Genomic DNA, 25,514 nt, shown 5'->3' on the forward strand with positions numbered 1-25,514 from the left:
GGACTACTATGGGAATGTACTTTTAGTTTTTTTAGATTTGTATCCTCAATCATTTTACTGCGCTTGCTCAAGTACGATGAATGTCACAGAAGAAAGACATGAAATCCTACATGTTTGTTTTAATCTCTATGATTCTGTGATTTAGTAAATAGACCTACAGGATTTATGAATTCAGTACTAGCGCAGATAATATGTGGAACTATGTACCAATATGACTTTCTATCACCCTACCACGTGAACCTTACATTTCTCTCTGTCATGCTGGTTTTGCAGCAGTGTAACCAGAGTGCTCCCTTCAACAGACTGGAGTCGGATTGGATTTATGCACACACCCAACAACCAGATGCTCCATGGTTTATGTTGCTGTGTGATGCCGCTGGAATCCTGAGTGATGTCATTCACAGAGCTGCACTGCTTTACGAGCATGCATCCCTGACACAGACTGTTTATGCATCCTATGAGATAGTGGGCAGAAACCACTTAAACAACCGGTTTATATCACAGGCCCGTCTGCAATTCAGCTCTCTATGACCCTCTATTAAATCTGAGTCTAAAGTAGCTTTATAACGAGCTAATTGAGTCCTCAAAAGCTTCGACATTAAGAATTAAATGAAAAACAAAAGTGTATTTGATTAGCCGTCTTCTTCTTAAAAGTTCTTCAGTCTAATTTCAAACTTCAAAGCTTCCCTGATAAGAATGTAGGTCATATTTCCTCAGTGAATAAGTGCTGTGAGACTGCTTCTTTGAATTGTAATCAAGTTGTCCTCGAGTAAACACAATTGTCTCAGCAGCGGCAGACACGTCTCTCCGGTGACTTCAAACAACTGAATTTAAGATCCTGTTGATTGTGTGGAAAATTTGCTTTGAAGATGTCACCGAACAACAAGAAAGGTGTTTGTTAATAAAGATCCATTTTGTTTTATTAAATGCATGAGAAATGTGTTACATCCAGTACACACCCAAAAGACACCAGGCTACTCTGAAAATACACACACTATAACAATCTGCACAGTCCATGTCCATGGTGTATGTAAGAAATTTGAGCATAGAACTGTGTTTAGTAGATATAATAAAAGTGATCAATAATTCATAATTAAGAATTCATAATTAGTCATAATCATAAGGGTTTTGGGAATGCATAATTAAGATAAACATAAAGTGTTGTAAGATTAGGAGCTAATAAGACATGAAGCTTCTGCCAAGGTTGCAGAAGTGTAACATTTATACTGAAGGATTATCATAGAAGGGATTAAACAATAACTGACGGTCATTGAATGTGTTAGAAACTCAGGGAAAGAGAGTCATGGAGACATGCGTTTACAGAAGGGCATAGAGAAGTTAGCCAATAGAAATTGAGATATACGGAAGGGGAGGAGTCGCGAACGAATATGTGGGCGGGATAGAAGTGTTTTTCTGCCTCTTTCTAGCGTGTGGTTCCCTGGGACGGCTGTGTCCTGGGACCAGAGGTAGTTTTTTCCAAAGTGGGTTAATATTGTAATATTTCATAGGAGTATGTACTCCAATGTTTAACTGTAATCGTACTTGCATCAGTGGAATTAAATTCCTTTTAACTGTAAACCAGTCTTGGTCGAGTTATTATTCGCAGCGTGTCGACTGTAAAAGCAGCGGACACACGTGTGCTCTGGCCTCCTTCTCTGTGGGGTGAGTTTTAGCCTTCACATGTATATAGCTGCGCTAATCAACATGTAAAGTGAAAAATGTTGCTTATGGTGATGAACCCACAGATAATTAGCTTATCAGATGACTTGCATTTCCCCTCAGCTCTAATTCTGACCTTTTTAGCATCTTTCAGCTCTTTGTTTTGGTTTTGAGACCCGCAACTGGAACATTTTGTCACGGTTCTTATTGGTGTTGTTTCCAGGCAATTTCCTTACTCCTATACAGCTCAACTGCATATTCAGTTACATCTTGAGGGATTCCCCCGCATTACGGTTGCCGTTTTAAACACATGGCTTGCGTGGTTAATTACAACAAAACGCAGAAAAAAACCCCACTAGGTTTAGTTATGGACGTAAATCAAAATGTTGACTTTTGGTTTACAGGTTACCATTACAAACACATTTGTGATATACTTGACAATGCATTTTTGATGTATGTAAACAATTTTTTTCGGAAAACACGTTGTTCCAGCAGCAAACAAATTGAATAAACCCACTGTGCACAACCTGTCCAAACAGCAGAAAAACAAAATGAGCAACTATCTTATGAACATAGTAGGCCCATAGCATTGAGCAAGAGACAGATATTTCTTCTCAGCAGTTGGTGGAGACCAAAACAGAGTAGATATTGGATTTACAGTCAGGCGGCCAGAAACTCAACTCCAAAAGAATGCTAACGTCGCTCTGTGTCTGTTGGATAGGAAACTGTTTGCTAACATGGGCACCACAACAAGGTTGTAATGTAATATGTTAATGTTTACAGCTTGTTGTGCTGTCTTAAAGTGGTCCCAAAAAAAATGAAATTACAGCACTACACAAGGTTGACAGTAACACGTTAATTATGATTTATTATATTGGGTTTTATTTGTACAGCTCTGGCCATTGATTCTATTGGTACAACAGTATTTGGACCGACAATAACCCAAAATGTAACCAGGAAGTCAGGCTACAAGCTGTTGTGGATATAATATTTTTAGTGCACAACTTGGCTGAACATCTGACTGCTCAGGTTTCCGAACAACGGAGCCATGAAAAATAAAACCAGAGTAGTGATAAACCACAGTTTGCCTTTGAGTGCAGGTAAACACACAGATTTTCATGGTGCATTGTTGGTTATTCGACTTCTGAAAGTTCAGCCAACCAAAATCTGACTCAATCTCGCCCCCGTCTTTTCAGGCTAAAAATAGAGCAGGGCTAGCATGAGGCCTGATACTGACACCAGGCAGCTCCAGGTGGATTCTGCCTTCCCAATGGTGTTGACATCTCAGCTCTCATCTCTCTCGCTCTGATTCCTCGAGGTGGGTGGTGCTAGCTCCCTGACTGTGATTATAGCGGATGGTGGTGGTGGTGGCCACATGTAGGTGTAACTTACTCATTCGGGCCAAGTCTATTGCACAACAGACACAATAACTGCATTCATCTCTGTCCAAAAACAAGTAGAAAACACATTTTCCAGACATTTAGAGTGTTTCTGTCAAAGTATATTTCCATGAAAGACTGAGCTCTTAAGTTCAATTTATGTCCTTTCATATACCCACTTCAAAAGACAGCAGTGCAAGATGTTTGCTGCCCCACAGCTAAGAGCTCCAGTTCGGTCAGGGTTTAAAAAAAAAAGAAAAAAAAAAAGCTTCAGAGTGCCTTTAGCCCTCGGCTAATTTCCCTGATTGCGATATAAAAAAGTGTGCCGAGGTCACAGCATATACAAACAGAGCTCTTTCAGCACAGACATTTTGCTGAACAGTATTTCAATCTGTGTAGCGTATCTGCCGAATCAGACGGACCGGCGGCGGTGAAGCTGGCAAGAGAAGCAGCGAGTCGGAGAGGGTCAGGGGAACAGAGGGAATGCGTCAGCTGTCCAAGAGGTTATGGTTGTACCCGCTGCTGCCAAGTGTAATGAGGGTGCTGCACAATGACCACCGATCCCCACACACACACAACATCCTTCAGTCATCTCAACAACGAGCAGCTGATGTCATCCCAGCTGAAAGATCGAAACACGTAACAAGTTTTGGAGTCAGGGTAACATTTCCGTGGGATATTTTTGGAGCGCCACGCTGCATTTCTTTGGTGGTGCTCCACCTCGACACGAGACTCCAAAGACGCATTTTAGGTTGGAGTGTCATTTTTATGCCGTCCTCAATTCCCAAAATTGTAGACATATGTGATTTCAGCTGGAGCTATCCAGGTTTGAGAACATCCTTTCTTCCCTCCCGTCATCATTTGACAGTAAATTATCACAGGAAAGGAAACCTGTGGGAAGGAAATGAACACAAAAGGACCACAGGAAAAGAAAGGGAAAGGAAAGGGAGGACAAATGAAAGGAAGAAAAGTGAGAGCGGAAAAAGAAAGACAGGGACAGTCAAATTGAAGGAAAAGGAAAGTATGGAAAGAGAAAGGAAAGGAAGGAAAAGAAAAGGGAAGGAAAGGTGCTGAGATGTGTTTTGCCATTTCAGTCCGAGTTGATGAGAGGATGAGTCCATCATTCTCCCCAGGCAAGGTTTATGTCCCATGTCCTTGGGCTCTAGATTGCTTGGATCTCTCATACTGGGCAGGAGACAAATTCCATCAGCAGATGTCATGGTACTGTTGTGGGTAAGGGACCTTGAATGATGGGTACTGTTGCACTCACAGCCCACTGGAAGGTGAGCCAAAATCACAGCGAGACATTTGCTGGAAGGAAGTCAGAATAAGAGCAAACAGATTGTCCGAACGATCTACTGCAAAGCGACGGTGAAGAACTACCCAAACGACACGGACTATGCCCTCTACTGACCAGGAGTACACACACTGAGATAATGATGACATGCTCTCTTGTTTTAGTTTTGGGGCAAAATGATTGCCAAGAGGAGGCAACAGAGATACTAAAATGAACAGTTTATATTCAGCTGGTGTGCTCCCAGATTGCCTACCATCATGACATCAGCTGTTGATGAGTCTGTCCAGGTGTCGAACTTGCTACTACATGAGGTGTTTGTGTTAAATACTGACTGGGTTTGCATGCATATGATACAGCCTATGACCATTGTCTGAGGAAGCGATTCTTTTGATTGTTTTCACATATTCTCCCAATTCCAGCTCCTCAGAGTCATGGCTTGACTGTATAAAGGTGGACGACATGACAACTCTCCCAAAGTGAAGCGAAAACATCTCCATCGCCTTCTGGTGGCTGGCTGCAGTTTAGGTAATGAAAAACCCCGCCCCCTTCCATGTTAGTTGATGAGAAATGGGCCAAACTAAAACATCAGAGTACGTAGAAAGAATGCAGAGTAAGTAAGATATAGCGAGCGTCCAATGTACAAAGACTGAGTCCCACGGCCCTTTGCAGCATGCTGTCACCTATCTCTCCCCCTTATCCAATATCTGTCTATCCAATAAAGGCAATTAAAAAAAAGTCCAAAATGTATAATCTGAAATACTTTTCCCCCAAAGAAATGTGTTGTTATCACACTGGTGTATGTTCAAGCATTCCTTTTTTTCTGATAACTTTGGTTTTAATTCGTTATTTGTTGCTATACGAAGGGGGCGGGACATCTTGATGGACAGCCTTGATTGACAGCCGCTCTGAGTGAAGTAGTCGCGGCATCAGAGGCTCAGGAAATGTACTTAGAATAGAAATGTTGAGAGGAGATCTACTTCAACTTTCAACTATCCATAACCTGTTTCTGACGTAGACTGTATATACAAATGTTTCATACAGTCACTGACCATGTGGCTACCTAGCTTAGCACCAGTACCACTGACTTAGAATGGTTAGCCAGCGCTGTCGGACCGTCGTCTGTCTCCATACCAGACATGCAGAGTATGTGTAATAGAACATACGTCAATTTGAGCATGAATATATTCATAGAGATATCATGGCTATAGTTGTGGTGCCTCGATCGAGCAGCTCCGTCCCCCGATGGCTACCGAGCAGCTTCTGGCTCCGAGTGACGTCACCAGAGCAAAATTGCAGATATTTTGGCTTTCCTTTTATACATTGGGAGCAAGGAAGAGACGCGTCGTCCATCTATTTATCCGGTCCATGCTCAGAGTCAGTGATACTGCTACAGGCTGCTACAATGTTGCCGATCCCTCTCAACAGTGCCAGTTTAAAAGTGCACCCTGCTGTGAGGCTCGTGTAATGCCGCAAGCAGCATCGGGCCCATAATATCATTTTGTCAGGAACGGATACAGATTTATTGCCGATAATTCCCCCCCAAAATGTTGAATTTTTGTTCATTAGCACATTTATTACATGTACTACTTAATAATGTATTCTGGCACCTGTCGCCTCCCGTACAAACTCATTAAGATCTTAGCAAATGTAATTTGGGAGCACACATTGTAGTGTGTCTCTCCAGCACATTACTTGGCTCGGCTGTTGATTTTAAAACCTTTTGTTCCCCTTCTGCTAACAATAGTTTGGAATTAAAGCTGAAAGCTAGAGAGCCACCTCTCCTCTCCTGCTCTCCCTGTGCTGCTGTTGCAATTGATCTTACCCTCCAGGATCAATTAACTTGTCTTGGAGAACTGATCCACCTCTCCCATTATTTGGAGAAACTCCACGTTTATATTGCTTAAATAATACCAGGTTAACAAAGGTTGGTTTAATAAATGAGCAATTCAAGGGAAACCACTGACTCTACACCTCAATTGATCTCCTTCTGTAGTAGTTTATATGAATAGAGTCCCACTAGATTCAGGACTTTCCTACCAAGGAGAGTTGTGGCTATCGGTCCTCAGCAGTAAACCACCTCAGACACAGCTTGGCCATGATTAATGTGAGTATATGGTGATCTCTTTGATATCTTAACCCACAAATAAATTACAATATCCAACGGCAACAGCATACAGGCTAATGTCTGTGGTTGTCAGTGCACAAGTGACTTTCCTACGAGGTAGTTAAGTAATAGAGGGATTGATCTTCTGACTTTTCTGTGTATGAGCCAGCGTTGTTCTCACTCAGACCTTTTTCAGAGTTTCCAGAACTCACTGCAGAGACCAAAGATGATTTAAAATTGTATTAATTCACATGAGGAGCAAAAACACTTCAGTGTCTGTTTCTTTGTGTAGATGTGACCTCAGGTCATGGTGACGGATGGTGTCAAATCTCAGAACGTGTCTTTCAAAATGAATACGCTGTTGTCGGAAAATGTGGAGCAGTCAGAGAGTTGACTTTTTTTTTCATTTCACACTTGACATATTCTTAGTCAATTACAACTGATGCCAGAAGATGACCCCAGTAACCCACATTATCTCAGTCAAGGTCTTTCATTTTTCTTTTTAAGACGCTTTAATATTGTCTAAGAATCATTTACTGTGAATACTGATATTTACAATGTCACTATGATTTCATGCAGTCTTTCTCACTCCCAACTCGTCAAACACGGCAGCTTGGTCAGAGGCCCGTCACGTCAAACGATGATGCTCTGCGTGACCACAGTTATGATGGGAGTAAAGGAGGAAGTCAGGTTAGGAGCGATGAAGTCCCCAGATGTGGGGTAAAGTGATAAATGAGTGATTGTAATATACCAAGGGCGCATTTAATGGGGTTTTCTGGCCGTAGTTTTTTACTAGGGAACCCACTTTTTAATAATGACAAACCATCGCGACCCAATTAACAATAGACCTCGTCTATAAAGAAGCGATTCTGTGCGTAAATTAACGGTCCTGACCATTTCCACTGGCATTTCCCCGTCGCCTTATTATCTCGAATATAACTGGCCATTTCCAAGAGATACATTTTTGAAAAACAGCAACTTTGTTTGTGTTATTGAAAACACTGTTAAATACTTCATAAATGAGACAAAATAAATGCGTTCAGGCGGAGTTAACGTGCTATCTCATTCTTTTAATTTCTCATTCCTCTCATCTGCATAACAATCATGTATGTGAGCCTTTAGTATTAGATGCAATGTTATTCAATGTTCAGGCTCCAAGATTATCTCCACAATTTAAGATGTCTGAAAATCGGAATATATTAAAACCCATTCGTTTATCATGTATAAATGAAATACATTGCTATTCATGGTTACATTTATTTTTAAGGCAACTACTGAATGAGAGATTCCGTCTCGCAGTCTGAATAGTTTTCCGAATAGTCTTTTTTTTTTTTTTACAAAAGAAAATCCACCTGGCAACCATTTTATTAAAAATCCTGCCCTGGTCTGCTGACAGGCCTTCCAGTATTCCTGTGGCTCTCTTAATAGCACACCGAGTTTTATCTTACAACACAAATGCAAGATTTTCCACCAATGCAGCAGATTAATTAATTTGTTCGTCACCTCCAGGGTATGCAGTCATTTCGTCTTTGGGGGGAAAAGCAGCGCATGAACTCACAAAGGTTGTGTTTCCCACACAGACGGGAATCTGAGATGGTAGTTATCTTTTCATAGGCTGACAGGAGAGAAAACACAACCCACGCTCGGAGGTTTAACCCCTCTCAAACTCTCTGGAGAACAGCCAGTCCCATAACAGGCTACACCCACTTCTTATTGGGGCTCACAATTTACTATGGGGATGGGATGACTCAGGGCACATACGCTCATCATCAATAGCATTCTTGCGGCCAGCAGGGCTCCTGTCAACCTTGTCTAAAGTCTGCAGATTGTTTGTATTTTCCAGTTTATTTAACCTTTCATAGAATGAGGTAGACCCCCAGAGATTTTCCTTTTTGTCACGCTGCCTTGAAAGCCACATCAAATTCGGGAGCAGTGCAACCTAATCAAGACCAGAGTGTGTTTCTTTCAAGATACTCTATATTGGCTTTTGGCTTCGGGGCCTCAAGGTTGTAAGATTTCGCCACTTTTTGCGTGGCATAAAGGCGAGATGTGCACCTTGGATGACAGTCACAGGAATCCGGTTTTTGTGGCAATTTATTGAGGACAAGACTTTTCAGACGTTCCGCTGGCATCGCCAGTGACGGCGCTGTTGCATCTGACCTGGCATGTCAGCGCTTTTCGTTAGCTACTTGCTGAAGGATTCTCTTGACTGGCCATGTGGAGAGCTCGAAGGACTCTGTCCACATCTACTTCCTTAGCAGACATCCACATCTTTTGCCTGTTAAGGTGGCAGTGCACACCCTTAGCTTAAACCATGACAACTTGTCATATGGTTCCCTGGTTCGAGAGTATGGATGGGTCTAGTGGGCACAGGCCCTGGGGCCCAAGGCTTTAGGGGGCCCTTGGAACCCTGAAGTGACTGTTAACATTTCTTGCTGGACAGTCAATCAGCCAACTACAGTCTCTTTAAGATGTGTCAAGGCCCCAGACACAATACGACCAGATAGAGACAAAGAACAAGAGACGCAAAATGACTAGAAATACATGCAAGACGACCACAAAGGGACGCAAAACATCTACAGAGACACAAAGGGACAACAAAGGGACAACTACAAAGAGATATGAAACAACTACAAAGAGATGCAAAATGAAAAACAACTGCAGGGAAATAAACTAACCACAAAGTGCCACAAAACAACAACAAACAGACAAAAAAACAACTATAGAGAGATGCAAAATGATGCATAACAACTCCAGAGACACAAAACGGACTCAACGGCCATCTACTGAGAGACAAAAACAACTGCAATGTTACACAAAACAACTACAAAGAGAACTGCAAGGAGAGAAAAAAAAGACAAGCAAAATGAATACAAAGACATTTTATAATGACCACAATAGGATACAAAACAACTACAAAGACACAAAGTGACACAACCACTACAACGGGATGCAAAATGACTACAAAGGGATGCAAAATGACCACAAAGGGATGCAAAATGACTAAAGAGACACACAGCAGCAACAAAAAAGCCCTACTGCCTTAACTTTCTCATAATCTGTCCAGTGCTGTCGTTTGGCTGGGTGCTGAAAAGCAAGATTTGACCGTAAAATAAGCCGCTGCTCATGCTACATGATTACCTCATGAATCATTTACATTGTGGAAAAGAAAACACAGAGGGAGAATTGATAGAAAACTAGCATAGTCTGCACAGGTCAAATTTTCCATGTATAATTAGAGCTGTGAATCAATACCTGTAATTACCCTCACTGTGCTGCTTTTGACTCTCAGCCCTGCAGTGAAAAGGAATCAGCCCTTTCAAGCTTTTGTTTTGCACCGCGCCAGATTGGTAATGAAATACAGACAGGAATGTGTTGCATTGCAGAGCCCTCAATAAATGAGGGTCAAATTCCTAATTCCAGGATTATTTTGAAAAGGCTGTGATATTATTTTCTTGTGAAGTTTTGACATCTGAACTTATACCCGCTTATGGTAATGTGAATCCAAAGTCACAATGTTCAGAATGAGTGGGGTTATGCTTAGAGGACCTTTCCCCCTCATGGTCTAGGGAAAAGAGCACGTTCACATCAGGCCCTCCCCGTGCTTTACTTACAGTGCGTTTGACATGTGGAGCTGCAGGCTAACCATCTGCAATGGAAGGGTCCAGCTCACAGAAGCACTTTGTTTCTCCACAACCCCTTGTATCAATACATATAAATGTGGCAATACTTTCAGGCTTCATGTTTATGCATGACTGCGCCTTAGCTAAGATCATTTTTTGCATGGTGAGAAAAGCTTGCGGTTCAAGAGTCTGTAAATAGTCTCTGAGCTGTCCTGTGTGGGTGGACTGGTGGAGGTTGGTGAATCCAAAAAGAACGGCGAGCTGCACTAAATGTCTTGCCGGTATACACCTGAATCGCATTAAACCCATTCTCTTTGGTCATCCACTCGGCCTGTATCTATTTTTCATAGCTGGTACATCAGAGGATGGACTGGAAATGGATCTGCCTTTTATTGTGAAATACAGGAGCTTATTGAGAATGACGTTTTTCAGTGTCAGGAGTAAGTGAGGTGGACGATTATGGAAATCTATTGGGTGAATATCTGGATGATTTAACATTGATTTTCAGTCCAGCACAAGTTTACGAGCTGCTGATTGTTTTTTTTGAGCCCAGTGGAAATTTGTAAAGAGCTCCAATGGCACTTGCAAATCATATATTGCCGAGCCCAACCGTAACCCTTTTTTAAAGCTGCACTCATCGATGTTTTTGAAATTGGCTCAATCATTTTAGTGTGATGTGAAATTTTTCATGCGTAGTGAGAGAACCATACAGAATGATCCCCCAACTCAGCAGTTTCCCTCAGAGCTAGCTGTTTAGCCTCTTTTCGTTTATTGTTTTGGTCTTCCAACAGGTAGCAGTTTTTCAGAATAAAAGCTCTGATAAACCCGCTGTACTCTACCTTTTCCAAACCACAGACAGACACAGTTAGCGACATAGTGGAGAATTTAGCAGCTAAAGAGGCAGATATTTTTCTAATGCTATGCCGCGGCCAACAGGGGAAACCTGCCGAGGCATGAAAAATGAGACTCCCCTCTTTGCAACCAGCACCAACAAGAGATTTTCAACCCACAAATTATTTATTACTCATAACTTTTGGGACACTTAAGCTTCAGGGTGGGCAAACAGCAAAGTAACAAACAAAATGGAACTAAATCAATTCAACCTATAATTGCCTCCCCATAACATTAAACTCCTAACACAAAACCTGAAAAATGAACGATCACATCAAAATGCCACCCAGCCGTATGGAGCCCAGGGCTGCTACATACTGCAGAATACTATGTGCAATATTGGAGAGATAGTTGGAGAGAAGAAGCCGGCCCACCCGTTTCCAATGTGATCAGCTGGTTGAATGGGCATTATATGTGGTTATCGCCACCGGTCTCATGCTTCAGATGGACCCGACCTACACCTACCACGTTGCGAAAATAAAAGTTGTGAATTGAAACAAAACTACTTTCAGTGTGGAATGTAAAACGTCTTTGTTCGATTTAGGAAAAGATTGTTTTGGTTTAAAAGAGGTACGTTTGTTAAGTAACTTGCATTAGTTAAGTACATCAGCTACGTAACAAAAGTACAAAAGTACGGTCAAATATAGTCCTGTGTTTTTGCTTGATCCAACCATCCACCCCCGACCTCCTCATTACGCGGACTGATCTGACCACCTCCTTTGCTCCCGTCATCATTACTACGTCCACTAGAGGTCGACGTCGTCTCCTTGTATTGGTATCGGTGAACAACCACGTGACTAGATAATAACGGCCGTGTGAACCTACTAGTGTGTTGCGGGCCTCTTCTAACACATATCTACTAGGCTGGTAACATTCAAAGCTGGTGTAGCCCATTAAACACATATACCCCCCCCCCCCCACCCCCACCCCCCAGCTGTCAAGCTAGCAGCCTTTGGAAGATTCCAGTTAAGCACAAGCAACCAGGTAGATAGGTAGACAGTCAGGATGGCATGAAGTTGAACAGGATATTACAGTCCTGCCACAGCCACAGAAACCTGATTATTGTATGTGTTCTTCTCTTAAAAGACATTACCCACCCCGGCTTTAAGTAACAAGCAAGGGGCAACCTTTTGAAGAGGTCAAAGACTTTTGCTTCCACCTAACAGCTGAGATTAATTCTGCCTCTAGAGCAGCCTTGCCTCCATGTAATGTTTGTTGAGCTAAAAGTCAGCCTTGCTCTTTAACTCCCCTCTAACTAGAATCGTTTCACTCATCGCCAAACCCTGAGATTACCTGCAACCTGAGCCTAATGCTGCCGCTTTTTCACTGTTAACCCTCAGACGACGCGGACAATTAGCTCTGTGATTTCTATTCTTGCGGGTGTATTTGGACCACACGTACACACCGCAAAATCAAACTGCACACTTTGCCCAAGCTCCAAAAAAAACATGTGTATGTGTATGTGTAAAGAGTTTGACTTTACACTCTGCAGTTCAGGTGGTCCTCAAAGGGAGTGTGAAGAGTTCATTTAGATTTATTAAAAAGCAAGAAAAAAAGAGATCTAGTGTGAAGGATAAAGGGATGTGGTCCCTGCTGGGACCTGATTTGCATAAAGGTCTTGCACATCAAACATCATGGATGCCCTCTTTAAAATATTGAAATGCGGCTTGTTACAAGCTCCATCACTGCTTCTATCAAAGAGAAGGATGCGGGGAGAGAGCTTTTTCTCTCTCTCGTTACTCCCCCCCCTTCACTGGTCAGATGGACTATTCTCCCGCCTGCCAGGCCTGACAGCCTGCTGTTCCATAGGGCATCCCTCTCTTATCTCCCAGGAGTATGCCATGCTGACAAGCAGTAGCTGAAGTGAGCATGACAGTGGACGTGTTGAGAGAGATGCCCCCTCACCACCCCACCCCGCCCTGTCCACACTGTGTGGAGGGAACAAACTGCTGCCGTGGCACTTCTGCCTGTTTGAGCGGTAACAGAACGGCCGGCTTGCTGGCGTCCCACACTGTACACAGCGCGGCCTTCCTCTGCAGCAGCTAGCACGTCAAAATATTTAGAGGGAACGTGATTGACGCTGTTTGACTACCACGTGGGGCTAGTTCTGTTTACCAGTTCATTTGCACGTCTCTGTGGTGTGTGTGTGTGTGCAATTACATGGAAAGAAAGTGGTGTGTGTGTGTGTGCCAGGTGCTCCTCCGTGTGGGTGTGCATTCTTCTAGCCCTCACATATGCTCAGAGTAAAGCGCAATAAATCAAATTAAAAAGTAATACTTCTGCAGCGTTTCTAGGCAAAGCAATCTCTAGCATGTATCATTAGCACAGAGTGCCCATTCATCACGCGCTGTTGTAGGTTGAACAGCATTGTCAAGTACGACAAATATCAGGTAAGCAGTGAAGTTAGACTTAGGCCTTTACTAATGAACATACATTTAGAAAAATAGATGGGCCTTGGATGACTCTCCGGATTATTACTACAGTCGGAATGGCTGTTTGGCCATTAATCACGCTGATTAATCAGCAGCAATTAACTTTGAAGGGAGAGAGTATTCTTTCATGGCGTGCTAACTCATTTTCTTTATTGCTGGGAATGTTAATGATGAACCCGTCTCTAATTGTTTCTCTTTTTCTTTCCGTGTCTCACAGGATTGTAAATGCCACCATGAAGTTCGTTAATTATTTCTTTAACCTACAGGGGGGGAATAAAACATGCACTCCAAATTCAAAGACGTTTGTGGTAGTTTTAGCTGAGCGGGTCAGGGATCGGTCCTTGAAAGTAACTGAAAATCGGGAAACTCAAAATTCGTTGAAAAAAAGATACCGTGTGGGAAGTCACGTGATGATATCATGTAGATGTCAATAGGTCCACAAAATGTGCGAATTAAACACGGGAGACCACTTTGTGTTTCCTGTTCCCAACCACAAGTTTTGTTTTTAAAGACGACCTACGATCGTTCCTTAAACGAGGGTAGGGTCTTCGTCACCAGGACCACGATATTACAGTCTAAGTTCTTTTTCAAACCTAAACCACGACGTCGTGTTTGTGCCTAAACCTAACCAAACCTTAACCATTGTGCTTCATGGTCAACAGGTGTGTTCAGGCTTTGTCAACATGTTCCAGCAGTCACAGGACGCTGTTGACTGATTGGCTGGTGACCGCAATTCGCAATTCTGAAATGGAAGCTACCCCCCAGCTTTTAGTTGGGCAGCACTTCGCCACAAAGCTTGGAGGGACCGCTGCAGCTTTCCATCATTAGCAGGTAATATTAGATCACAAATGTAAAACAAGGTTTGTGACCTGTGAGAGGATACATTTCAATTAATTGTTGAAATGGATTATTATGGTGTGTGATGACGCATTCATGAGCTTGGGTCCCTTGAACACAATTAATTGTAATTTGAGAACCAGGCTGAACAAGTGAACCCTGGCATACAGTGCATTGCAGGGAACAAAACATTTTCTTTTCATTCAGTTGGTCATGATTACCGAGCGTTGTGCCTCCAAATCTCATCAACTCTGATCAGCCACAGTATTTTCTTTACAATCAAGACGTGTTTTCATCTGTTTCTGCTTAGTTGAAGATATAGTTAACGTGTTTCATCTCTCTGGCCTTGCTGATATTTCATGTCCCATTAAAAGCTGTGCTCACCTCAGAACCCAGGTTGCTGCACTTCAGGGTATACGCACCTTGAGCAGAGGGCAGCGGTTATTCAAGTTTAATTGAGGTAATATAGTATTGATTTCTTTTCCCTTTTCCTCTTTCTTTCCTCACAGCTGCTTGGCTTCAGGCGTTTGAGTGCCTGACCAGCCAGTAACACGCAGGCTTCGATGCACCGAGAGCTGTGTATCATTGCTCATGACCCAGCTAATAACGATACGATAAACATTATCTGGTAATTTTTCACCTTGCACAGGCCTAACGGACATTGGCTTAGCCCGCTATTGATATCTGAAAGGTGTTAAGGGAGCGGTGTGAGATAAAACGCTCAAATGCTGAAGAACTAGCCTGAAAGTGATTTTCTCTTAACACATTTATTGCGCATATTAGTTTGCTCAGTGGATTTGGACCAGAGCGATGGTTGCGCTCCCTCCCTCCATGTGTGTGTGAACAAAAGGAACGAGGCTTTAATTTATGCCGATGATATCCGAGAAAATAATCGACCTTCAGTGTGAAATGAGAAGGGCTGGGAGCAGCCATTCATCAAACCCGAGTGAAGGGCATTTCTCCCCCAAGTCTCTTTAGTCTGGGGGGTCTGTGGTTCAATTGACCTCTTCCTGTGAAGTTTAACAACCTACAAATATGAAATTTATGACTACACAGACGTAAACCAGTTGGGTATTGGTTGTTTTATCAATTTTATACATAATAAAATAATTAATAAACATATTCTATATAAAATTAAATCATATCAGATACAAGCACGAGACATAAAGTATTGACCGTTTATGGACACATTTCATGCGCTCTAAAAAGTGCATCTCAAAATAATTCTGAACATTCATTGATATTTCATTGGTATTTCCAAGGTTTGTTCTTGGAATCCTAAAACCTGAGGTTCAGGTGCGGTGCAAGCATGGCTGCAGACGGAGGCCCTGCTGAAAACACTCTGAAGACGGCTTTGGAGTTCTGCTTGACTCACATTTTCATTTCCATCATGTCCGTGTTTGTGTTGCGAGTCCGCTGGGTTTGATTCTGCCACAACAGAGCGTGTCAAAAGAACTCAGCAGGCAACTCTTATGAGTTCAACGTTTCTCACCAGCCCATGAATGCAGCGCAGATCAGGAGAACAGTTTTCTAATGAGTCTGCACATCGTCAATCCACGACAATGAGTTCATTTTGAGGTGAATATAATAGAATAGATGATGAATTTAGTCGTTCAAGAAAGTTTCAATTCTCTGGAATGTGGTTAATATATCGCAATGAAATAAAAACAATCTACACAGTGGAAGAAAACAATCATATTATTGAGTTAAGTAAAAAAAAACACCACAGTGGTAAAAGATTCCTCAACAGTACAATGTGTTCATCAGAAATGGAGTGAATTAGATGTATAAAGTACCCGAAAACTCCACAAGAACCACATTTGTTGTTACACATATTTATCACATCATGGCTGAAAGTTAACAATATGCCTTTTACTTTACACATTCAGCAGTTACACGACACAACGTGGATGGGAACAAACACAAGACTTTCACTGTGGAGACCGCAGTTGGTGTCGCGTGTGGAACCGAGTCAACATTACGACTTACTTTACCTTCGTTTTGTTACGTAACCTATGTACGTCACCAGTTACATAACAAACGTAGCCTACCTTTTTTGACGTAATACATACTTATTTTAACCCAACCGGTATCTTTTCCTTAGCCTAACCAAGTACTTTTGTTGCGTAAGTGAACCTAAAAACTAAGTACACCAACGTTGGAAGTTTGTTTTGAAAATAGACTGTACGGATGTAGCGAGCGGAAACTGTACGTTTCCTGTGAATACAGAAGACACTTTCCTTGTAACAAGAGGAAAGTGACACGCGGGCACTGACCAAGGGGCGATAACTGACGAGTTGGAACTGAGAAGGCGTTGGATAATTCCCTGCGGGTTTGTTGCTAGAAATGATCCATTTCACGTCACACATAGTCATTGGTCTGAAAATATTCATGAGCGCAGCTTTAAGTATCGATTTTGAATGAATATGTGTTCAGTGTGGCAGCCCATTTCCATTCATGAAAACATTGAAATGGCTGTTGAAAGTCAAATGTGTTTGGAGTTACAGAAAATGGTAAGTCTAACAGTCATCGGGTTTTTTTTATGGAATAAAACTATTAGTCAGTCACATGGTGGATATTTTCGAATCAGTCCTTTTTGTCAGAGCTTTGGATAGCTCCACTGATTCTCTGCCTGCATGCCCGTGGCATGGGCATGCCTTTCAGCAGCTACAATTAGAAGCAGATTGAGATTTCTATTTCGACATCCAAGGGGGATCAGCTGGCTCTGAGGAGCACTGAAAACCAGAGAGCCTTTGTTGGCCAACTGCACTCTGTCTGCATCTGAAGCTAGTCTACTGGGAACCCTAATCATAGCTGCAAACTCAGAAATCAGGCTCAGGAAATGTGAAGAATTCAGAAGGGGCCTTGGATAGAAAGGCACTGAAGTATAAATTCTGTAGATGTCTCAATCCAGGACTTCTTTCTCTAAGGAATGTCGACAGTGAAGCTACCACGAAGACAGAACCGATAGATGAAAACGTGTTTGCATGAAGATATTCCTTCTGTGTTCGGGCCGACCAATGACGGAGCTTTATGAGAAAGCTCTCTGACGTACCAGTTTCTGATGTGATCTTTGGTTTTATGGAGAACAGGACATCTTCCAATCATTCTTATGTTTGCAAAGAATGCACACAGTGTATTGGACATCCAACTCCTGTATAATGGAAACATGAATTTACAGTTTATGCACACAGGAAATGACACCCCAACTGTAATTCGAAGATCAAATGATCGAAGAATCTCCCAATTCTGTCATGCTACCTATCGTGTTAATGAAAGCTGTTTTACACAATTCAAACATTTCAATTGCTCGAGCATTCATAAAAAGGAGTTCAGAATCGGGACTCACAATGTCATTTAGTGTTCGGCAATGTTTTTGAACCATAGTGTGTTTATGTACTTTGAGGTACTTTTTAAGTGTTGCTATTATCTACGACTAAAGATTGCCCACGCGGCTCTCAACAGGGAGGTGGCTGAGCCAGCGGCTAGCCGCAAACGGTGCTAACAGTGGGAACAGCGCTAACAACCACAGCAGTGACATAGCTATTATTAACGTCATTCAGAGCGATATTAATGCTCTGAATGTCATGAAGTGCTCCTTCAACCCTTTAGTTGTTTGAAAATTTCAGATCGTAATTAGAACAAACATTATTACAGGTTAAGATACTCAGAAGTACATAAAGTATTTAAAATGAGCTCCACCATTGCCAGCCGCAACATTAAAATGGTAAAGCATCATACAATGTATTAATATTATATAAGTGATTCTGAAATGAAAGTGATTCTCCTTTTACTTTTAGTACTTTGATGCTAACACTTTTTTTACGTTTACTGAATCAAGATTTTGAAGATGCAGGATGTAAAATAAGATTCATACAATGATGAGATTACACATTATGAATAAATCTGTAAAGCCTAATTTAAACACTGGGGAATGACATTAGATGGAGGTATTGTTCAGGTATAAATACAATACATAAATGTTAAATAAATTATTAAATTAAATAAATACATGAGTTTCCACCAGACCATGAATCCCTCAAATAAATCTCACGGTGAGTGGAAGTGAAATGAGCAGCTTGTCACTGTTCAACCAACTGTTCTTACTTTGAATACTTTAGAAGCACTGAAAACAATTCAATCCTGTCTGTACAATATCTGTTTTAACCCACTGAGCTTCCTCAACGCAAGCTGTTCTCACACACAGCTCATCAAATACAAACGCTCGGTCGGTTCGCCGTCTGATATTGACCCAACTAGGCACCTTTTAACGTCCAAAAACCAGCCACAATGTAAAGCCATCCATGGCGTTATTAGACGCTGAGAGCAATTGGCAGTCTAAAGAGCAACACAGTCTGCAAAGGAAAGGTGTGACGAGTCAAACAAGCAAAGGACTCTCACCAAGGAGACGTCCATTCATTCCTGAATCCATACGTGACACCTTTTTAAAATGAGGATTTCATTGAGAGACACTGAAGGTCACAGCTGTGCTTTCTTTCTGTTGTCATACCATTTACACTCAGAGATGGGGAGTATCGCTAATACAGTTCATCACTTTTGTGTTGATTTCGTTGGAGGCATGCGTAATTACTAGGGGTGTAACGGTTCACAAAATCCACAGTTGGGTTCGGTACGATACAGTGGAGCCACGGTTCGGTACGTTTCGGTACAGTAGAAAACTATAAATGCCAGAGAAATGTACTTGATTTTAAAATATATTTATTCATTACAACTATCATCATGAAGTTATTCTTTGACTTTGAACAATGATGGAACTATACCTGAGTGACTCATCTTCTGGGGTGTCTTCTTAGCAACACATAAGCATAAAAAACAAAAACTGCTCCTTAATGTTATGTAGTATTGTTACTGACATCTTGCTTACATCTTGTATTGTTACTTACATCTTGCAAAAGAGATGTTTAATCTCAATGGAACTACCTGGTTAAATAAAGGTGAAGGCAGCGCCCTGTTCATCCCAATGAAAGTTGCTTGATGGTGCATGAAGCAAAAACAAAAAGCGTAGTCTGTATATAAGAAGAGCTGGTAGTCGTTTAGAGATCACCCATTGATTTGTGAACTACGGTTTAGAAGCCTTGAGTTTGACGTTTTGGCCATCTTGGATTATGGCCGTTGCCATCCAAGCTTTTTGTGTCTAGTGATCAGAAGTGAGCATATTTGGACTGCGGAGGAGTGACGGAGAGATCTGGGTAGCGGTAGCGACCTGTCAATCACAAGATAGCCTGCCCTTAAGCATACCCTGTTTATGGTCTATTTTTCACTAAATGAGACCATCATTTACCAAATGAACATCATGCTGAGTTGAAGAAATGTGATTGAGACCATAATCTTATGTTTACAATGTTTTCTGAGGTAATAAATCAAGTGAGAAGTCATTTTCTCATTGACTTTTAATATAATCTGACATTTTCTTGCGACCGGAGGAGTCGCCTCCTGATGGCCATTAGAGAGAATGCAAGTGTAAGACTCTCCTCGAGTGGTTTCCAGATTTGGAGGTCGCCGCCTGCTTCCGTGGCTCACGTTTTTCCCTTCTTCCTCGGAGGGCAGGGACATGCGTTTGTTTGACAGTATGTGCTGCCCTTTCGTTTCCCCAAACACACCTGTAACTCAATCCCATTCAAAAGTAAGAGGCTTCATCTCGTGGCAGAGAATCAAGGCTACATTCTACGCAACATTATCTGACATCTATATCACACAACCTTCATTTCACTGGTCAGTCAACCTGGCATCTACTGAATCCTTAACTCACAGGGTTCACCATACATGTCATTCAGCTGTTGCTGTGCAGGCTGGTGGGCGCGGGCTGAGCCTATACTCGCTGCTTCGCCTGCCAGATTGCCGGCTCCTGCGTGCTGCTCCTCCGCTGCCAGCCTCTCATTGAAAATGAATGATTACCAGGCGGCTGTCTTGTCTCGTCCAAAAAAATCCCTTAAAGCTGCAATCTGCTTGATGCCAGAGTCTGCTGGGTGCAAATCTGTTTTGTCTGCTGGATGGGTGCCGCTCAGAGGGGGCTCGCCCATCAATGCGGCTTCAACCCCCCCCCCCCCCCCCCCAGCGATGCGCTGCTACACCGGAAGAAAACACCTGACAGGATAAATGGCAGCTCCAAAGAGCAACAAGCAAAAACAAAAAAGCCACAACTTCACTGTGACCATGGCAACGGAGTTAGGATGAGCACAGCGGGGCTTGCTGTCAAAATGTAACGCTGGAAAAGGACAGGCAGAGAGAAACACTGAGCGGGAGAGTATAATGCAGCCGAGGACTTCTTTCACAGCACTGGCAGAATATGTGGGGGCTGACGAACACTCAAACACACGACTGATGACCTGAATTTCACCCCTCGTTGAAATACATTCCCCACTGCAGAATTATTCCTTCTGTGACAAATCCATATGTGCCCACTGATGCAACACATATCAACGGTTCAAAAAAAAGTTACGAAGCAACTTTTTGCCCATCCGCAAACTCATATTTCAATGCGGTTTCCGTTCACCGTGTTGTTTTACTGTAAATTCCCGTCACATCTTAAGCTTTTCTCGCTCCCGTTCCACATCACGTTGTCATCTCGGAGTTTGGGCACCCGTTGAAAGGTCAAAAGGGCACGAGGGCAAAAGTTCCTCACATCAACACGGCAAAGGTTTATAAAAACAGCCTTATCTAAGAACTCTTTTGATGTCTGGAAGTGTATTCAAAGCGCACCTATATTCCTGACACACATTTTAGGAGAGCGTCGCCCCGGGACTGGCACTATGAAATTGACATTAATGAGAATTGAGCTAGGGGAGGAAGATGTTGCCTGTCAACTCTCCCTGACTCCTTCTCCCAAGATGTAGCACCAGACCGACTGCGCTGGCTTGTGAAAGTCGCCTTTTTTTTCAGCACGATGCTGTTGACCTGATGCAAGTGGTTACGTAATGTGGTTAGATCGTCGTTTTTTTTGAGCCAAAAGATGGCAATGCTGTCCAGTCTGCCTGTCGAATGGTTTGGTTCGGAGGTATCTCAGCAGCTCCAGGTCAGATCGCCCTGAACTTTAATATTCATGATCCTCAGAGAATTATTGATGTTGATTTTGACCCCTTTGGCTTGTTACATTTACATTTGAGCATCAGTTTGGTTGTTGATAAAATATGTATTCTCTCAAAGTAATGGTCAGATTTTCTTGACCTCGCCTCGAGCGCCAAGCCAGCATTTCAACTTCTCTCAAGGAACATCCAAAGATACCAGTCAGACAGACACACTTGCGGCTGCTTTCATACCAAAAACGTTTTGTACTCAACGAGACAAATTGCCATGAAATTAGAGCAAGCACATTGATGCTCACATGTAGGCGGGTCCTTATTCCACTCTCGTGACCTCACGAGCTAGCAGCACTTTACACCATGAACATGGAAAATGAATCGACAGAGGAGTTTGCACACAGTTCTGTACCACAGTGGGTGTTCGTGGACACTGACGTGTTTCACATATGTGCAGTCAGCGTATTTGTAGGTACGTACCGTCCACACAAATCCACGAGGATCCATTCAGTTGTTACCTGATGACGATACTGGCCTGTCGCCAACCTTTGCATGCGGTCAGTTTGAGGTAAACTAGCGGTTACACATAAATAAGTTGTTCTTTCGACCTGTGAGAGCTCCAACTTCCAAGTTGCATAGTGATTGAAAGCAGGGCTTGAGCTTCGTCACTGGGGAAGTGGCAAAATGAAGTACACTAGAAAGCCCTATTGACACTTTGTAACTCTGTTTAGATAAGATCTGTAGAAATAAAGTGATTATTACTTTAAAAAAACCCACACTTAAACACTTGATTTAAGTGTGCGAAAGCTCCGGAAAGATCTTGGAAGACAACACATTTTGCTTTCTGTTTATTAAATATAATGGCGATCAGTGCACATGTTGCATCATTTCCTGTTCGTACTAAATTATAAAGTACAGCGATTACTTGGATACTAACAGCGGAAATAGTATACTATGAAAATAAGTACATGCTGTGTATATGTGCTGTTTATAATAGGGCTGTTATGGCGCTTATAATTGTCCCGGACCATTCTGTTAAAGGACGATATGGTTCTTGGTTTGTTTGGTGACTGTCTTCAGTTCCGTATGGCACGTAAACGAAAGAAATACTGTCCACATTGTGGAACGTGCATTGTAAAGTGTGAGAGTTCTACACGGACAGCTTTGGCAGTGAAACAGTTGACCCGTGGTTCTCAACCTTTTTCGTGTCAAGGACCCCTAAATTGAAACACATTAGGTCGCGGACTACTTACACCTTTTGTTCGGCAAGATAATCTTCCCAAATGAACAGCTGTTTTGTTCATTATATTTGAAGCGTGTACGCAATTGCCAGAAGTAAAAAGCTCGATGAAAAAGCTAGAAACAAACTACACCACAGTCACATGAGCGCGAGTATGAACACAACAAGGCTGTAGAGGCGGACTGCGTGATGTAGTCTCACATAGCAACTTGATAGCAACCGCCTTTTTTAAGACGCGTAAAAGCTTCAGAATTTACGAGTGAGGTATTTACTGGCGTATTTTATGTCATGAATAAACATTTTCAAAATATCTTAATGTATTCCGGCCGTCTAACCAAAAACCCATTAACCTTGAGATGAGGGAACAGAAAAAGATGCCGACTCGTTTCCGGGTTTAAGGACTCACCAGCAGAACAGGTTAAAACTGTGTGCAGACCTGTTTGACTGACATTACATCACGCTTCTGCATTTGCAACGTCACCCGATGTCAAAACAGGCGTGCGTACCAGAGTGCCAGTGTACCTCCGCACTTTCTCCTTATGGGTATCGCATTGGTCTTCATATCCACAGAATCATTTCTAAGTTATAACTGGATGGAGCTCCACCTGCTGTGACACCACGCAGCTAATATTCCCTGTCAGCTTCACATCCCCGCAAGTAGCGCACAGCCGCCCACACCGGACTATCTTTGGTTTCAATTTCTGCACTAATCTCTCTCAGCATTATGCAAGCCCTGCTGCTCACTTACCCAAGACTATCCCAGGGAGCTTTGCTTTAACGAGATAATCATACTGACGTCCAGATTGACATTTCAGACACTCTCTCCGCTCCTCCCATCAATAGGGAACGCTACTTCTATCACTAGATCCACATTAGACTCGGCAGATTATCATTTAGAGCAATTCACACTCCATTGTGAAGTGTTCACAGATCATTTTTGCATTCAAGGTTGCAGTCGGTCTCGGAGTAAGATTAACACACATAGAATTTGAATTCAATTAATTTCTCCTCTTTTAATCCCACTGAGGGCCAGAGATACAGAGATCCTCCATTACTCTCCCTTATTGTCAGTTCCTTGGTGGCGACGGCTTAGGAAGCAAATCCAATTATTTGACTTGATATTCACTTTAGTGTGGCAGGGATCCTGTCTGGGTGTCCTTGCTTGTGGTCATTTTGGGAAGAGCTGGTGGAAAGAATCAATTCTTTTGTTTTTACGGCCGGCCTGTACTTGAAAGTGGCAGCAGGAGGAGAGTGACTCTTTGCGGCGTGATCAAGGACGTGGCAGTGTGGCAATTTGAATCAGCTTTTAAAAAAAACGAATTCTTCGACTGATGGAGTATACAAACAGCAATTTTAAAAGCAATCTTTTCAGATTTCCTTAATTTGACAACTTCAGACCGACCACAGCGGGAAACAATAAAAGCATGCAGGCAGAGTCGATAAACACAAATGGAATGATGTTCACACTTTGTTTTGTGATTTTAAAAGTCTGGATGCAATGAATTTCATAACATAATGCAGATAGGGATGACTATATCACATATATTCAGCTGTGGAGGAATATAACCGTCTGAGCTAATGAGGCGTTGCAGGGTTAGGGCTCATTTGTTACAAGGTACAAAATCCTTCACGCCATGACTTTAACTTGAGACAGAAAAGAGTGATTTGCTGACTTGTGGCACCAATCATCGTATTTGTATGCAGTAACAGTATTTGAGTTTCATCTCATTATATACAGTCTGTAACTGACACTTTATCCAACACTCCGAACCCATAATCCCTTCATGCGTCTTGGGCGGTTTGAATAGAACAGGACCTCAACCGCTCTGCAAAGAGCGGTTCGTTCGGCTGAACATGCATTAGGCGGTGCTCTACCCTGCCTCGAGGATATCTACCTGAGGCGCTACAAGAATAAGGCTGAGAGAATCATAAAGGGCCTTTTCTCTCTCTATCTCTTGTTTTTGTATGCTTGTCCAAATTACACACACACAGTACACTTAGGTCTCTTTTGGGGACATTGCACAGATTTACATGAATTTCCCGGAGCCTAACCATATCATATTACAGACACAGATTCCTTGCTTTTTACAATACACTGTTAAAAAAACCCAAAACAAACAAGCAATGGCTGTAAAGCACAAGTGATGTTGCCCGTAGATTTGTGAAGCGATGTTAATTATAACAGAATCATTCAGATATTCAGCATGTGAACGGGACGATCTCTTCCACAGAAGCCTCGAGCAGAAGTGAGGGTAGTAGATCATCGGTGGTATCGATCCAATCAGTAGCTGCCCTCACGAGTGACATTGGGTGATAATTCTGTTCATCACTTGGAGCGACCCCTTTCACACTACACCGAATCATCTGAGCCATTGTTATTGTGAAAAACATTGAATACAGCCACTTTAACCTCCAACTACACTGTCACGAACAATAGGTGTTCTTTGAGGCGGGTTTCAAAACAGGATGTGCAGGAAAGTCAAATATGTGGAACCATCATTGTGCCCATAGCAACCTTATCCACATATATGTACAGAACATGCTGAATGTTCTTACAAATGATATGGAATGACTCGACAGCTGAACTAGCGAAGTGTCCTTCTGTATCCAGGGTGACAGATGTTTCCTGCATTTGGTGGAGAGTGCGGCCCCAGAGTGCATTGATTGATACCCTCCCCGTTAATGTGGAGTCCCCCCCACTGCATCACATAGACTTCATATGGAGTGACACTGTACTGACATGCTAGTGAGTCTAAACATTGTTTGGGAAAGGGCCTTTAAGTGACACTGCATCTCAGGACACTACTGCATTGGCTCAGCTGTCTGCCGCGATAGAGGTCCACTTGGTTAAAACATGTTGAGAAGTATATCCTGCAGCCAGTATTTGACCCAGCCTGGTCTTTGGTACTGCGCTCACTGTGTGGTGGCTTGTCAGTTGTCGGTTGTTATCAAGCCGCACAGCCACCCACCACATCCCTATAATGTGAGCAGGCCCTCAGACGCGTGTCACAGCAT

Source organism: Melanostigma gelatinosum (genome assembly GCF_949748355.1).
Source record: "Melanostigma gelatinosum genome assembly, chromosome: 19".
Classification (NCBI taxonomy): domain Eukaryota; kingdom Metazoa; phylum Chordata; class Actinopteri; order Perciformes; family Zoarcidae; genus Melanostigma; species Melanostigma gelatinosum.